Consider the following 1,342-nt stretch of genomic DNA (forward strand, 5'->3'; position numbering starts at 1 on the left):
AAAGAGTGAATCTTCACCTTTAATTTGTTTTTTGTTGAGCATTGTACTACTTTTATCGAGTTATTCAACATTAAAGCAAAAATGTTCTTTTTACTTCAATGTTGAATAACTCGGTGAAAAAAAATCGTACGACGCTCAACCAAAAAGCAAATTAAAAATAAAGATTCACTCTTTTGAGAGCAGTAAACTGTACTTATGTGCAATTTTTAATTTACGCCATGGAACTTCGCAAAATTTACAAAAATTTTTGAGATTTGACGCATCTGTATTTACATTTATGCATCTCTGTAAACACTTCAGTAAGTCGTTTTTTAAAGTGTCGATTTAAAAAGTAAAGATTTCAGCTGTAAAATGCTTTTTGAAAAATCTCTTCACAATCATTTTTCACGAAGTTACACTTTCTTGAGTTTTGCCTAACATGAAAACAATTTTTTGTGCAAATTTCTTTAATTCTATCGTAAAACGAACATTCTAAAAAGATGTTTTCTTTTAATTACTACACTATAATTTTTTCATTGAGTTAAAATTAATGACAATTTTTAAAATAATTACTATATTTTCGCAGTTTTTCATTAAAAACCTATATTCTGCCGCCGGTATTAGCATTACCCGAGGTGTACCACGGGAAGGTTACGCGGTCGGACTTACACCTCGCGTGCGTGCGTGCGTGCGTGCGTGCGTGCGTGCGTGCGTGCGTGCGTGCGTGCGTGCGTGCGTGCGTGCGTGCGTGAAAGAGAGAGAGAGAGAGAGAGAGAGAGAGAATGTAAACGCATGTTTATGCGCGCGTGTAGTCAGCTGATCGTCGCGACGGTCCCGCGTACCGCCTGCCGGCGGACAATAAGTTGCGCCGCCCCTGTCTACCATCCGTACGCGGCCCGTAGTTTGCTAACTCTTTCTCGTTATAATTTGAAAACTAAGCTTCGGACAAAATTTTTGTAATGGAAAAATTGTCTTAGAATTGAGTCAAGAATACGTCTTTTCAAGGACGAGGGGTTGTTCTGAATCACCTTGTATATGTGGGTGCATGTATACATGCACGTTTACATATGTACTTATTTTTATGTTTACATTGCTTCTTGTCATATAAGGACCTTAACGCAGAAAATGCTTAAACCACCTGAATGTCTTCTTCAGTAATGAGACGTTGTTTTAAATGATTAAATTGTTACCAAAACGCAGGTATTTTGTATATACTGAAATTGACGATCAAGTAGCTTAGAATTGTTACTAAGAAGAAAAAGGAGAGGGGGAGAGGAAGAAATTTTATATTTGATTGTATGCTAATATGTTAATATTTAAAATCCCCTTTTTCTATACATATATATATTTTTTATATCGAGGG

Source organism: Wasmannia auropunctata, unplaced genomic scaffold (genome assembly GCF_000956235.1).
Source record: "Wasmannia auropunctata unplaced genomic scaffold, wasmannia.A_1.0 LD336111.1, whole genome shotgun sequence".
Classification (NCBI taxonomy): Eukaryota; Metazoa; Arthropoda; class Insecta; order Hymenoptera; family Formicidae; genus Wasmannia; species Wasmannia auropunctata.